Raw genomic sequence first — 15,928 nt, forward strand, 5'->3', positions numbered from 1 at the left:
GTGGTAATACGAAAGCAGCTGCTGACAATTCATAAATGAATGGGTGTGGCTGTGTTCCTGTACGATTTGTTTTCAAATTTTTATTGATTTTTACTGAGGTATAGTTAGGTAGACTGAGGTATATACAATGTTATATTAGTTTCAAGTGTACAGTAAAGTGATTAATTTACACATACATACATATATGTATACATATTCTTTTTCAAACTCTTTTCCATTATAGGTTACTATAGGATACTGAATATAATTCTCTGTGCTATCCAGTAGGACTTTGCTGTTTACCTGTTCTATATACAACAATAAATGTACGTTAATTCTAAACTTCTAATCTTCCTCTGGACCCTTTACCATCCCCTTTGGTACCCATAAGCCTACGCAATTTTATTTACAATAACTGGTAGCTGGCTGACTTGATGCTCAGGCCATTGTTGGCCAGCTCCCGTTCTACAGTACCAGAAGTTTTCGCAGGGTGTCTGGCTTGCTAAAGATGGCATTTTCCAGCCTCTCTTACAGCTAGCTGTGGTGGCGTGGCAGTTTGGCAATAGGATATGAGTGAAAATGATCTGTACCACATCTACATCGTGTCCCTTCTCAGGGCTGAAAAGAGGTCAGGCTGAGTCACCTTGACTATGAAGAGGGGGACTTCCACAGAACGGCAGAGAGACAAGACAGAAGGAATCTGTCTGTTGAGGTTCCCTGCCAGTCCTCCAGGAAGGACCATGTGGACTGTTTTGAGATAGAGAAGGAAAAAGCCCCCAACCTTTTAACTGAAGTCACTGTATTTTGAGGCATCTCTTTACAAAGCTTTGCATAGTCAAGTTTAGCTCAGTGCACAAAGAGAAGTTATTCAGCAGGGCTGGGCTACTGAATGATCAATCATCCATCAAGAACCCACACAGTGGTTGGATGACTCGGAACAAATCTATCAATCATCAAAGCACACATGTATCATCATCATGGGAACCAATATTGAGCAAAAGCTTACTCTGGGCCATGCACTTACAAAATACAAAGCTCACTTATCTTGAAAGCAATTCTTCTTCTCATCAGTTTTTACAGACAAGGCTCAGAGAGATTACAATATATGCTCCTAGCCACACTACTCCTAAGTAGCTGCACAGATATATAAACTCGGGGATACATGACTGTCCGGCACATTCTTTTGCTCCCACCAGGAGCTCCCTCGTGTCCAGGACAAGTCATAGTAGTCAAATCCGGGGTGATTTTGAGAGATGGCTCTGTGACTACAGGCTTCAGTACTCGAACTGAAAAGTGCCGTGAAGATCTGGTGACTGACGGCTCCGTTTGGTTTCATCACCACTCCCCTCCACAAGCCAAGTACGCCAGAATGAAACGAGGTTACATGACTTACCCAGATTCCTCCCATATAGTCTGAGAATGTCAGACTGCGGATGTCACGAGACAGCCACAGGGGCTGCCACCTCCTCCTTCACTGCCCATTAGAAGTTAACTGTCTTGACACCTGCTACCCCAGGCTAAAGGCAGCCTGCGGTCGGGTGGAGCAGCCGTCTCTGCTGGGGGCTTGGCATCCATCATGGGGACCATCTGGCACTGTTTCCCTGCCTGTACAGCCTTTCCGGTCCTGTGCAGCCAGGAGGCCCAGGGAAAGTCAAGTTCACCCCCAAATTACAGCCTAGTCAATGGTAGGTGAACCCGAAATTCAGGTGAAAAAGATTTTAATCTTTTCAAGTTTAAAAAGAAGAACTATTTCAAAATTCATTTTTTTTTCTTTTTGGTCTCACCATGTGACACGTGAGATCTTAAGTTCCCTGACCACGTATCGAACCTGTGCCCCTTGCAATGGAAGTGTAGAGTCTTAACTACTGGACTGCTAGGGATGACCCTAGTCTGATTTTATAAAAAATAAAATAAGTTCATTTTAAAAAACTTCACTTGTTTAATCAGCTGTGGATAGCTAATCAAAAGTTAAGTACTGTAATTAGTTGTTACTATACCAAGAACTACATAAAGAAAATGTTTTGTTACAGAAATGTTTATCTTGAGTAAAGCACAAAATTAACATGTTCTCAATTACTTTTTTAATGCACTTTTTTCTTTGGCACATCTTTAACAAGTATTTTCAGAAACAAACTACAATGGAAAACAAACTGTGCAGCTATTTAAAACCACATTTTCAAAGAATATTTCTGGGATGTGAAAAAAGTTCTTACATATTTTGTTGTTGGTTTTTTTTTTTAAAAAAAGCAGGTTTCAAAAAGGTTTACAGACAATTTTGCAGAAGAATAACTACCTATCCATATAAATAAGCATAGAAAATTAGTCTGGAAGTAAATACCTCAATATTTTCATAGCAGTTTTTCTCTGAGTGGTAAAATTGTAAGTAATTTTTATTGTCATCTGAGCATTTTCAAGATTTGCCTACATATCATAAAAATATGTTTTTAAAAGAGTTGGACTATATAAAGAATAACATGACACTAAAAGCTTTCTTTCACTGCATTCTGTAAAAAGATGCAGAATATGGCTTATGCAAGTTATTTCACGCCCAGACCATATAGAAAAATCTCAGAAACTCCCATATGAAAGACCAAATCTCAGTGCTGTAACAGTAAACATTTCAGAAAGATCGGAGGGGCACCATAACATATGGAGATAGGAAGCCACTGGGGAGAGAGACCAGATTCATTACATCCACAGCTATTATCTACGTTTTATCTCCACTAAATTGACATTAAAAATGGAGTAGGCAGTGTGTATAGCACTCAGACACCTGTGACATATCATTATGGAAGAAAAATATTTCCAGGAATTCAAATTCCCTAGTACTGCTTTACAGATTGAGAAAACAGCAGAAAAACAACTGTGAGACTAAAAAGAAATACGTGTCTGTCACAATTTAGCCATTACTAAGACCAACTAGAAATCAGTTTCTATTTCACAATGGGAGTTACTAAAACCACAGAAAACCCCCACAATTAGGGAACAGAAGTCAGAATCAAGTCTAACCCTGGAGGACATTATCTCCCACCCCAGTCGCAACACCCACCAGGGCCCAGAGACACACATTTGTTTGTAGATACGAAAAGAAAAAAATGACTGTCATGGCTCCAGCTAACAAATCATTGCCCCAAGTTTCACACTAATGGTCATATGATCCCTCAAGTGCTGCTTCTCAGACACAGTCTCTTCTTTTATAAAGTCAACGAATCACCAGAAAGGCCTGGGCCAAGCAAGCTCCAGTACTTTTTAAATGACGGAATCTCTTAACAGAGGAAAACAGGACTTTGAGAGAAATATTTCAGGAAAAGTGAAGGTAGGGAGGCTCAGGAAAATGTCTGATAAAATTCCATTGCCTTTCCAAAACAACAAAAACATCGTTTCCCAAGCCCCTGGCACAAAAGCAGAACAGAAAATAAAAGTGTGTTCTCGAGCAACATATGTGAGAAAAACACATTTTCACTCACTATTTCAACGAATATTTTCCCCACAGGGCTACATTACTTACAGAGAAAGAAAAAGGCAATATAGACTGAACAGTCCCCAAAAGTCACATCTCTTTATATATACACACACTCCAGACATATACGGCTTCATGGAGAACTTTTACCTGCCTTCAATAAACTGAAGAGAAGATTTTCAACCATAAAACAACAGTGGAGAAAGATGTACAGAAAATCAGCGTTAGTCTGTCTAAATTGAAAACAAGTAAAATGACCACTAAAAGAAGAGATAGAGGTTTGTAGGGTAAGAGGAAAAAAAAAAGAATACTAAGATACTACATAAGATTCTGGTCCATCAGCATCAGTTACGAAGAAGATGGCAAACGCACCTTTCGTGCCTAGAAGGACAGCTTCGCCGTACCTCTGATATCCATTATCCTATTCAGGACCAGCCCAGGAAAGTAATATACGCCCTCAGAAACACTGGCCTGGCCGGCACCCAAGTCAGTGACTTCAACTGCTCCACATTAATAACAAAAGCTGTACAGAGTGGACAGGCAGAGAGAGATGAAAGACCAGAGCAGACTTCTAAGAGCAAATCTATCTGCTGTGCAAGTTGCTGGCCAAGCCCTGCTCCTCCTTGATGGAAAATAATCTGCTCTCTTTGTAAAGCCTACAGTCATTTCATGCAACGGTTTTAAAGTCTGCATGACACTCTAAGAACAACAGCAAAAGATTTTCATGGTAATAGACTGCATGGACTTGTTACATACCAGAAACTGTTGTGTGCACCGCACACAAATTAGCACATGAGCTTTCTCTGACATAAGGGCTACTAGCCTTAGTTTACAGATCTGAGAACTGAGGCGCTGAAATGATGAGTGACTTTCCCGAAGATCACAGTGCTAGTCCAGTTGAACTCAGGCCCTTAGGCTCTGGTTGGCCAATGACTTAACCATGACACCAGGCTACCCTGTGCTAAATCCTGCTGGTGCCTCCAGCCCTCTGGACCTCCCAGGGATCCCCAACCTCTGGGATCTAAGAATGGCTGATGATCTGAGGTGGAGTTAATGTAATAATAATAAAGTTCACAATAAACATAAAGTGTTTGAGTCATCCCGAAACTATCCTCCCCCTCCCTGGTCTATGGAAAAATTGTGTCTTCCACGAAACCAGCCCCTGGTGCCAAAAAAGGTTGGAGACCGCTGAGCTCTCAGATACTGCTACTCCACAGGCTGCAATTGTGTTGCTACTTTCTGGCTGCTCCAGGGGCTGGAGGGGAAAGGCAGAGAGCTACCTTCCACGGAGGGCCCTAATTTATGTCAGCCCCTTCAGAAAAGAGGAAAGTTCTCTTCTATCCTATGAGTGGCTCAGATGGTAAAGAACCTGCCTGCAAAGCAGGAGACCCAGGTTCGATCCCTGCGTTGTGAAGATCCCCAGGAGAAAGCAATGGCAACCCACTCTAGTATTCTTGCCTGGAGAATCCCACGGACAGAGGAGCCTGGCAGGCTACAGCCCGTGGGGTTGCAAAGAGTTGGACATGACTGAGTGACTAAGCACACACACACACATATCCTATGATCTCAGCACTGTTACTGTAATTCCCATTGTACAGATGAAAATCAGATTCTGAGGTTAAGTATCCTGCATGAGGCTAGTGAGAAGCAGTGCTGGCATCTGAACCTAAATCTGTTTTTACCTGCTCTGTGTTCCCGCCACTACAGAAGGCATCTCCTGCCTCAGTCACAGATTCATCCCTTAACTGGGGGAGGCAGCCAGCAGCCACAGGTGAACGCCCTGATTTTAGCTAATTGTTTCACAAATGAATGCTGCCTGGACGATCAGGAGGAACACCGAGGGGAAAAAAGGGCAGTAAAAGTCGAACACAGCAGCCCCCCCCCCAAAAAAACCTCTTACACTACAGAAAATTCCAATTAATTAACAGAAAGCCCATTTTCTGTGTACATACTCGGCACTGCTGCAGAATAAATTATCAATGTACAGAACTGGATATTTCTGGTGCACATAACCTCTGCCAATCATATTACATTTTAAACACACTGGAGGAACTCGCTATGGAAAAGAATTCTGTGATCAAATGCCTCTGTGAAGTCAAAAACTTTTTTACATTCTCTAAGTCAGGGGTCCCCAACCTCCAGGATCTAATGCCTGATGATCCGAGGCCGAGCTGATGTCATAATAATAGAAATAAAGTGCACCAGAAATGTAACATCCTTGTACCATCTGCAAACCAGCCCCCTCCCCCAACACGTGGAAAAAAGTGTCCTCCACAAAACTGGTCCCTGGTGCCCAAAAGGCAGGGAACCGCTGCTCTAAATCTCTGAATAGTCAAAAGCAGGCATATTCTATTTTACTAATGAGGTGTACAGTAATCCAAATTATTTTTTATTCTGCCTTAAAATGGAAGAAATGGACCATTATACATTTCCCCACTTTTTCCAGCCGTGGTTCTCTAAAGTTCAAGTTGCCAATCACACATCAGCAGATAAATTAAGATCTATATCTTAGCTAAGAGTTTCTTGAAATGAAAAGAATAAAAGGGATCAAAAGATTGATGATTAAAAGTAGCAGGAGACTGTGACTCACAAAACGTACAGATATAAAGGCTTCAGATTTCGATATCCTCACTTTATGGATAAGAAAACTAAGGCCCAAGAAGTAAATGATCTTTTCTAAATTTTCACTAGAATCAGTAGGAGAAACACTAATATCCAATTCAGTGGCGCTGCGTGGTCCAGAATGGGCTCCCTTACTGATGTGAGATAATACAGCATTGCAAGCTCTAAAAGAGCAGAAACTGTGTCATGTGTCTGGTTTCTGCAGCTCCTACAAGCTGTTTTGCTTAATAAATAGTAGTAATTCTGTCTACAGTGGGAGAAGGAAATCAGAGGTGGTATGGTAGGCTACCTGCTACTTCATCTCTGGTCTTTATAGACCGTTAGGCAGATGCTGGGATTTCAGTGAACAGCTGGGCACAGGAGTGCCAATCCTGCACAGAGAAGAGAGAGGGTGTGTGAGTGTGCTAATAAGTTGTTTCAGTTGTGTCCAACCCTTCGTGACCCCGTGGACTGAAGCTCGTATGGCTCCTCCGTCCATGGGATTTTCTAGGCAAGAGTACTGGAATGGGTTGCCATGCCCTTCTCCAGGGGATCTTCCCTACCCAGGGAGACCCAGATGTAGTGCCTTAAGGACATCCTTTGAAAGGGCTCAAGATCTGAAGCCATGAAACACCCGTACATAGGTTTACTTGTTCAGCTCAAGGTTTCTCTGCTCCTGATCTCTATGACTGCTTCCAACATTAGATGTTATTCTGGGTAGGTCTGAAATTTATAACTTTGACACAAATAACAATATTTTACTAAGCCCCTTTAATGTGCCTCTTTGGTGGGGTACTGTGACTTTTACACATTACAAATAGCCCCACCTGACCTGGCCCAGTGAATGAGGTGGGGGATAGGAAAGACTGGCTTTGCAAGGGCCACTGAGCCCCCATTTCCTTTCCTAATACCACTTCCCCCAGAAAAGCTCCTTGGGTGGGGGATGAGGCCCACAGCACTTGGAGTTTTACCTCTAGCATCAGAGTCTAGGACCAGGTTTGTACCATTAAAAATACATTCACCAGGCTGTGGTCCCTCCGGACAGGCCACCTCTGTTTGGTGTCCAGCGAAGCTTTGAGCAGAAGGGGGCCCCTCGCACAAGCTGGTCAGCTGCAGGGGCTGCCGACACTGCAGAGCTGGTCTGAGTCCAGAGGCACGGGTCACAGAGAGGCCAGGGCCACTGGGAGGCCAGCCTGGAGTGGGAGCCCTGCTATGTAACCTGAAACTTGAGAAGGTGATTAAGAAAGACATACTCAGACAAGGAGAGAACGGGAGCGGTTTGAAGCCTAGAAAATTGAGAGCATGAGAGTGACTACTTAGGAAATTCCAACCAAACGTCTCAGAAAGCAAATGCTATTGTCTCCCAAAGAAATTAAAAGAATGTCTACTTTTTGTGTCTGTGAGCTATCTGGGATCTCATTCGTCATTAAACATCAGGAGTGTTGCTATCAATACAAGGGTGTCAGGAAAAAGAAACAGCCTGGTCACAGGACTCTCACAGGTAAAGAACAGCCAAACTTACACTGTGTCTCTGTATGTTAACAGAACTGTACAGTTTACAAATCACCTTCCTAGGCACTTTCTGCTCTGATCCCTTCTGGTCCCTACAACTACTTCACGACATTTGAATAAACCGAAGTCCGAGAGGCTGACTTACTGCTCTGCTGCTGCTGCTGCTAAGTCGCTTCAGTCGTGTCCGACTCTATGCGACCCCAAAGACGGCAGCCCACCAGGCTACCCCGTCCCTGGGATTCTCCAGGCAAGAACACTGGAGTGGGTTGCCATTTCCTTCTCCAGTACATGAAAGTGAAAAGTGAAAGTGAAGTCGCTCAGTCGTGTCCAACTCCTAGTGACCCCATGGACTGCAGCCTACCAGGCTCCTCTGTCCATGGGATTTTCCAGGCAAGAGTACTGGAGTGGGGTGCCATTGCCTTCTCCCACTTACTGCTCTAAGAGGTTCAGACTGCTGTGGAAAAGGTCTTTAGGTTCACCTGGGGCTCTTCCACCATGCCAAGTCTCTTTAGAACTACTTTTCCTCAAAACTCACCTTTGAAAAGAAAATAAACGTATTCTTATGCATTAATTTTTTTCCCCCAGTTTTAATGTCTAGCACTGAAACAGGCTGGAGGTTGAAAATCATTAAACAGCATTTGTTGTTTTAATTTATCTTATTGAAGTATAGCTGATCTACAAAGTTGTGTTAATTTCTGCTCTAAAGCAAAGTAAGTTACACATACATCGATATTCTTTTCCATATTTCTTTCCATTATGGTTTATTACAAACTACTGAATATAGTTCCCTGTGGTATACACTAGGACTTTGCTGTTTATCTACTCTATATAGAAGAGTTTGCACCAGTTATCCCCAAACTCCCAATCCTTTGCTTCCCCACTTCCCCTCCCCCTGACAACCACAAGTCTGTGCTCTATATTTAAACAGTGTTTTGATACACTGCACAGCACTGTCCCTTTACTGCAAAGCGTGTTAGCGTATGATGGGTTAACTAAGCTTCGAGGGCTAGTCTGGAAACTTCAGCATCACACATACTATCCTATTGTTTCTATGGGAAGTTCTGTTCCAAGTTCCAGTCACCTGACTTAAAATAAAAGAGAGCTTTTGGAGCACATGAACACAGACTAAAAATAATCACCCCTGCAAACTAAAGGCATTTTCTTGGATTTAATTTTTCTTTTCCATTTCATTTAAATGTATACAAGCATACACAGAGCCTGTTCTCATGGAGCATCATGTCCGGTATGAAAAGCTAAGAATTTCAGCAGAAGAAATTTCACCAAATACTCCCACATGTGACAGTGTGGATTACATAAAGAAGTGGGAAAGTCCCCTTCTACCCTAGAACTGTGCCAAGACATCTGACATGCGCATATCTGCCAGGAGTCTACAGTTGGAATCCATGTTTTAGATAAATCAGCATAATAGTATAATGATCCAAAAAGTTCAGAAAGGACTTCTTGCCAGGAGAACTGCTTTACAGCCTCTCAAAAGATCTGTTCTGAGAAACATGTCTCCCTGACAAGGATTTCAAATGCTAAAAGCAGAAGGGTAAGTTTCCAGTGCTGAGTTTTCAACAAACGACCCAACATATTACATGGCTGGAAGTTCTCTCATCAAGAATCGAGGTGCCGATTTAAGAAGATTTTTTACAAGTCCGGCATATATAAAAAGATACATCAGAACAGGGTTGGGACCACTGGGTCTTTTCAAGGACACAGATAACCAGAACATTGGGATAAATTCCACGAACCGGTTCTCCTGATGCTTTTTGATTCTTTAAAGACGGATTTATCCACGATTTTTCAGAAAAGTTTCTGCTGCGTGGGTTCAGACGTGGATTATGCTTAAAGCAAACCGAAACCACAAGAAAGTGCAATCAGGTGGAATCTAAACATAATACCCTCAACCAAAAGTTCAGGCAGCCATCTGTCACTTGCTTTTCCCCCTACCTCAGATGGGAGGGAAGGTGTGGACCCATGCCTCAGGATCCTGCCACTTCTTCTGCCCTCACTCAGGACAGTCCTTCCAGCAGAATCTTGAAAAAGACAGACCAAGAATGATAGGGATCGAAACAAAAGGCGGCTTACACGCATGAGAAACTCTGAATTGCCCAATTTCGGTCCCCATGCGTCTCAGTCGGCCGATCCTCTATAATTTTTGATGAAGTACAACATAAACTTCTTTAAAGCTGTTTGTAGTCAAAAGGTACAAAGTGTGAGAACTGAACCCTCTTGGTTATTGAGATGAGTCTTAAAATAACCACAGCAGCTAACACTTAATTCAGTGTTCTTGCCTTTCTGTGAGAATTCTCAGTAAGATAGAAAATGCCCTTACAAAACACAACTTAACCTACTGTGGAAATACCTCCTGGGGGAGACCACTGTCTAGCTTATCTAGATCTAAAAGCAATTCACTTTATGAAAAAGCCCAATTACTGTTACTTTAAATATTCTTCTGCTTCTTTTTATATATATGCACTTAAAATGGTCTAATATGAATCCTATACAGCTTCACAGGGCTGTGCCAGAAATCCAGTCATATTCTAGTGGGTTTGCTCTGCTCTTTTTTTAATCTAAAAAATATTCCATAAATACTTTAAGTTATTTTTTGAGTGATGCTAGCCTTTCCATTTTCTGTGATATGAATCTTTATTCAGCTTTCTTATCTATTACCATAAGCTTATGTTTTCTTATGAGTTGCCTGAAAGAAGATACACTTTCATAATCTGTAAACAATCTTAAATAAGCCTCCAGTATAAATCAGTATCATCTCTCACACTTGTATTCTTTTTTTCTATTCACCTATTGCCCTGGGCTACAGTTTTCTCAGGTACAAAATGGTGGTGTGTGCTGGAGTTGGGGTGGGGGGTACGGGGAGAGGCAGGGAAACAAGCTTTATGATTTCGAAGTTCCCTTCCAATTCCAGAGTTTTATTGTTTGCTGGGTTTCTCTGGTCTGCATTTATCCTAGACATGAGCTCCCATAGAGCAGTGATTCTCGGTGAGGGGAGGTGGGGCAGAGAGGGGACTATTTTGCCCTCCACCAGATGTTTGGCAATGTCTGCAGATATTTGTTTCAGCTGGGACTGCGGTGTGCTACTGGCATCGAGTGGGTAGACACCAAGGATGCTGCTACCTAAACAACCTACCACGGGCAGGTAGCCCTCCAGCCAAGAATCATCTAGGCCAGCTGCATCAACAGTGCTAGAGTTGTAGGGTTACAAACTCGGGGAACTAAATGATCGTCATATTCAGAAAGTCGGGGAAGCCACTTCCTAAAATAGTTACTACCTTTCCTATTCCTAGACAGGAAGTTTGGGTGCTTCACCTCCTAAAAGGGAAGCAGAAAGCAACTGGGCTTATTTCTTCCTTTCTTCCTCGATTTCTCCCTTTCTCCCCCTATTTCTCCCTTTCTCCCCCTATTTCTCTCTTCCTCTCATCCAAACCCACAGAATGATCAATGCTACAGGCAGGATGGATAAGCCCTGGTCCCTCCCTGCCTTCATCTAGTGAAGGAGGCAGAAAATCAACAGTGGTCAGTGCTCTGGATGTAGCAAGACGTGATATGGCTTGCAAAAGCCCACGGATTCTTTCAAAGACCCATGAGGTATCAAACCTTCATTTAATCAGCAGATTTACCAAGGAGCTTTCAACTGGCAAGTTTTTAAGCAGATGAATTCAACTAGAAAAACTCAGTTCCATTGAGCAGATGTTTTTTCATCTACCAAAATGATGAGAGTTGTTTCTCAGCCATGAAGAGCAGCTTCATCTTGCTAAAGGAACAGACGACCAAATGCGCCTCCAGGGAAACCAACAGTATTCCAAGAACTGCTGGGTGCTCAGTTCTTCCTGGCGTCTTTTTGTGGGAAAAGGTGAGTAAGGAAGGTCCAAAGGTCAGAGCTGTGACTGTACCATGGGAACCACTGCTTTCTAGGATACTCTGGGAGGTATCCAAGGGAACCATACAATTTTTCTTCCAAACCAAGGCATTTCTGAGTCCTGTGTACCAGGACACAGTGCAAACCAGGATCAGTGTTCACTGAAGCCATGACTGCTATGCTGTGGTGGCTCTTTTGAATGTCTGATGGAAGACGATGCCCACAGGAACCTTGGAATAGTCTTGGGCTCTGAACAAAAGTGTGACTTCCACTTTCTTAGTCAACTAACAATCAGTGATGGGCAAAAGGAAAGGAATATGATATTCAGGATAAAGTTGACACAGTCAAATCTGGAAAATCCAAACATACTCTGTGAATCTAAAGTATAAGATTCCCACCGGTGTGGTCCAGATGAACATAGTCTTTTCTCTGGAGCTTGTGAAAGGCAACAAAAAACTGTGAAACACCTTCAGTCTATCAATTTAGATGGTATACTGATCCTCGTAACATACCGACCCTCCAATAAGCACAAGTGCATTTCTGGTACTTGCAGTCAAGGCAAGCCCTCCACTAAAAGTCATGTGACTTGGCAAGTTTGGTGTGTTTAACCATACTCTGGCCCACTCTGTCCCCTACGAGGCAAGGGACAGTCTCAGTAACTCTCCCCTTTAAAGTCACATGACCAGCAAGGTGGATAGGCTCCTGGGCATTTGAATGAAGCCAAAATGTTCTAGGGCTTCCCAGGTGGCTCAGTGGTAAAGAATCTGCCTGCCAAGCAGGAGACCCAGGTTTGATACCTGGGTCCGGAAGATTCTCTGGAGAAGGCAATGACAACCCACTCCAGCATTCTCGCCTGGGAAATCCCATGGACAGAGGAGCCTGGCAGGCTGCAGACCATGGGATCGCAAGGTCAGACACAACTTAGTGACTAAAATCACCAATCAACTAAGATGTTCTACACTAAAATCTAGAAACTCCCAGAAAACAGGATACCTTATGGTTTGGGAAACAAAAATATTCCCAGGATCAGTAAAGTCAAGTTTGCCTTTCTTCTAACCTATAAACAAGGTAACCTCTTAAGAAAACATGATAATCTTACAGGGAGCTTGTGAATCAAAAACCAAACCATAAACATGTCATAATGCTTTGGGCACGAGAACTAAGACTGCATGTGAGAGCTGCCCCTCCAAGCGGGCCCAGGAGACCCCAGGGAGAGCCAGGAGCAGCAGCAACCCTGGCACCACCACGTCTCCTCCCACTTTCTTTTAAGCTTTATCAGAAGCAAGATTAAAAAAATCATCATCATCATCATCATCATCATTCTGGGAAAGATGACACAACCTTCACCAAAGTCAGAAGGCTCAATTATTCAACTTCCATTTGACCCCAATGTCCTAGATTTGATCAAGAGAGAGACTTAAAACTGGCAACTGTGGCCCATCCTGAAAAGAGGGAACAGAGGCCACATCTCATCCTTAGGAACCAAGGGAGTCGCTACAGGCAAGCTCACCACACATGAAGGCAGAGGTTCCAGAAATAAAGTGAAAGTGAAATCGAAGTCACCCATTCCTGTCTGACTCTTCGTGACCCCATGGACTGCAGCCTACCAGGCTCCTCCGTCTATGGGATTTTCCAGGCAAGAGTACTGGAGTGGGGTGCCATTGCCTTCTCCAATTCTCCAGAAATGAGGACACATACAAAAAAACTAAAGCACAGACAAGCAAGCCTGGTATCAATTCAAATACAATCCTACGGACAGATGTTAAAGACTCGGGGGTAAAAGGGAATAGTAGTAGCTTAGTGTATTGCCAATGTCATGTCAAATTATCCTAATATGTTTTTTTGGTAAGTCTGCCTGGTATGAGAGAGAAATGCCATGAAGAAACTGTCTCTTCATTTTTCAAAAAGGTCTGGATAAAATGAAGGTCTGGATATGTAAGCTGGATGACATAGTTAAGGGCTGTTGTTTAGTCACTCAGTCATGCCACCGCATGGACTGCAGCCCTCCAGACTTCTCTGTCCATGGAATTTTCCAGGCAAGAATACTGGAGTAGATTGCCATTTCCTCCTCCAGGGGATCTTCCTGACCCAGGGATCAAACTCGTGTCTTCTGTGTCTCCTGCTTGGCAGGCAGATTCTTTACTACTGAGCCACTTGGGAAGCCCATCATAGTTAAGGGTAGTGACAATTATTTGAAATACCATCCTCAAAGAATATTAATTATTGAACTGCTGTAACCTGAAGGAATGGCCTTGTGTCATTATTCTTTTTTAACGGAATGCTTATATTAATCACTTAGAAGAACTCTGAGACAATGCTTATCAATTTTGTAGATGGCACGAAGTCAGATGAAAGATAATATTCCAAAGAATCTGAATGTAGAAGACTGAATGGACAGCAATGAGATGACATTTTCATAGAGACAGATAAGAGCCCCGCATTTGAGTATAATATCAGTTGCACCAAAAGAAAGGCTGGAGACTTAACAGTATTGTAACAGTGAGAGTCAGAAGTAACACAGTTGTTTAAAAAGAAAAGCAAATTCAATCCATGGCTGCATTACAAAAATTAAATAACCAGATCAAGGGGAGAGAGTCTACTAGGTGACACCCAAGTTAAACCACATCTAGAGAAGGGAGGTAAACCCTGAGAGCAGTTTTTCAAGAGGAAATTGATTATCTAGAGAAAGCCCAGGATGGTTAAGAGTACAGAAATCATACCATCTGAGAAACTGTTGACAAAACTGGGGAGGTCTGGCCTAAAGAACACTCTCTGGGGGATATGATGGCTTTCTTCAAGTACTGAAAGGCTATTCTGGGAGCACAGGGAACTATATTCAATAGCCTGTGATAAACCACAATGGAAAAGAATATGAAGAAAAAAATATATATGTATAACTGAGTCACTTTGCTGTACAATAGAAATTAACACAACACTGTAAATCAATTATACTGAATTAAAAAAAAAAAAAGACCTATCCTGGGGACATCCCCTGAAAGAATTCAGGTTTGCCAATGACCTTCTAGAATGTAAATGCAACACTCCAGGTCCAGGGGGGCAATCAGAAAGCAAAGGAAACACCACCTCTGTGTTGTACACTCTGTTGACACAGCCTAAGATGGAATGGGGCTTTTTGGCAACAGCTGACTCACAACGATTTAGGCTTCTCATGTGAACCAAGTGAACAGCGTTCAGTCTCAGCAGTTAGCACCACTGGTGGGTCGCCACATTATACATTTCTGTGCTCAGCGTCCACTTCAATCCACTAGAATGTAAGTTTCACGAATGCAGGACGACTTCTGTGCTGTTCACAGCTGAATATCCCACACCTAGAACAAGTCCTGGCCCCTAGTGGACATTCAGTTAATACATACTGAATAAATGAAGGACCGTTAAACAACCACCAACAAAAAAGCTATAACGGGGACAAAAGATAAAGGGCAAGACAGTAGCCTGCTTCTATGCAGCTCCACAAGAGTGAACAAACAACCACTCTAAGTTACAGGAAGGAATTTTCAATCCAAGAAAAACCTCCCTAATCATTAGGACTGTTCCACAACAGAACAAGCTGCTCCTTCAAGTAAGGTTTTGTCCTCTATAACTGCAAGTATCACACTAGATGTCTATTCGTCTACTAAACTAGATGAATAGGAAGTCTGCATGTTCTCAATGCCTGAACTGGGTAACCTCAAATACTTCTTCCGAGATCAGATGAGATTGGGTGCCTTCCCGCTGATATGGCTGGAGACCTCAAATACTTCTGAGACTTGATGATTCTTCATAGAAACAAGTTACATGGCATCGGTGAGGATGACTGGGATGTCCCCTGTAACATCTGGGCTGGACAATTTCCAGCCACTCCACTAGATCCACCCTCCACCTGGTCCTGTCCTGCTCTGAGCTGGGGGACACGAACTTTAAGACTACATCCTGTGTCACGGCTGGTTCTCTGGCTTTCGGGTGAGTTTGGGCTGGTTCTCTGGCTTTCGGATGAGTTTGGTTAATGGGGATAAGAGAGAGAGAAGTCGGAGGGCAAGGGACTGAACCTCTGGCTGCAGGCCTATGTGTCCCTTGACCAGAGACCTCAGCTCCTGCAAGGCATCCATCTCGACACAGCCAACCCCCCTGGGGTTTGGGAATATTCCTTCCTCTTTCTTCTTCAGGTACAGGCACTGGCCCTTGCCCAACACTCCTAGTCATCCTTATATGCTCGCTCTTTGGGTAAGCAGTGTTTTGATTCAGTGTACCTCAGATTATCCAACTGGAGTGTGCCACTTGCTTCCCACCAAGCCCTGACCCACGTACCAGCTAGGTGGGGACTCACCCAGTGTCTGTCTGAATGCTCCCAGGGACCAGCAGGTTCTGGAGGGCTCTGGTGCCCAGCTCTAATTGTCAGACATGCCTCTTTTCTATTCAGCCAACTCCATCATTCTCCTTCATTCATTTTAGTGCTGCTATGATAACACTAGGCTTTTCACGGCTTTGAATCCAGCTTT

At 43.2% G+C, this 15,928-nt stretch overlaps 1 protein-coding gene across 24 annotated transcripts in view; it reads right to left on the bottom strand.

The window, feature by feature from the left end:
• The window catches only part of GAB1 (GRB2 associated binding protein 1), a 127,367-nt gene that overhangs the window by 72,825 nt on the left and 38,614 nt on the right, over positions 1-15,928 (bottom strand). For 2 of the 24 annotated variants that reach the window (XM_086346574.1, XM_086346567.1), the window contains exon 1: positions 3,812-4,035. The exons of 19 other annotated variants lie outside the window; for them this stretch is intronic. The gene's annotated coding sequence lies outside the window, so the exon portion shown is untranslated. Of the gene's footprint in view, positions 1-3,811; positions 4,036-15,928 lie in introns of those variants that run through there. 3 more of the 24 variants (XM_086346579.1, XM_086346575.1, XM_086346563.1) reach the window with 2 other exon arrangements.

This window comes from Bos grunniens, chromosome 17 (genome assembly GCF_055505025.1).
Source record: "Bos grunniens cultivar Pamir isolate PY7600 chromosome 17, Bosgru_T2T1.0, whole genome shotgun sequence".
NCBI lineage: Eukaryota > Metazoa > Chordata > Mammalia > Artiodactyla > Bovidae > Bos > Bos grunniens.